Genomic DNA, 388 nt, shown 5'->3' with positions numbered 1-388 from the left:
GAGAGGCGGGGTACACTCCCGATGGGTCGCCAAGCTCTTAGCTAACACAGAGAGACAGACAACCATTCGCTCTCATAGTCACACCTACAGCCCACAGTTAACCTAACCCATGCATACCTTTGGACTGTGGGAATAAGCCAGAGCACCTGGAGAGCACGCACACATACGCAGGGAGAGCATTTGAACCCAGGACCTTCTTGCTGTAAGAAAACATTGCTAACCACTGCACCACTGTGTCACTGTGCCACCCTTCTAAGTGGAATTTACCTAAATAAAATAACTCATTGCCTCATTTAAGCAAAATGAACTTGAGATATTATAGCTGGTATAATTTATTTTGAGTTGCAATGCTTAAAGTATTAAAGCCCATGAAAGGTGGATGCGGCCA

Source organism: Archocentrus centrarchus, chromosome 11, assembly GCF_007364275.1.
Source record: "Archocentrus centrarchus isolate MPI-CPG fArcCen1 chromosome 11, fArcCen1, whole genome shotgun sequence".
Taxonomy (NCBI): domain Eukaryota; kingdom Metazoa; phylum Chordata; class Actinopteri; order Cichliformes; family Cichlidae; genus Archocentrus; species Archocentrus centrarchus.
Note: the sequence above shows the minus strand (reverse complement) of the source record.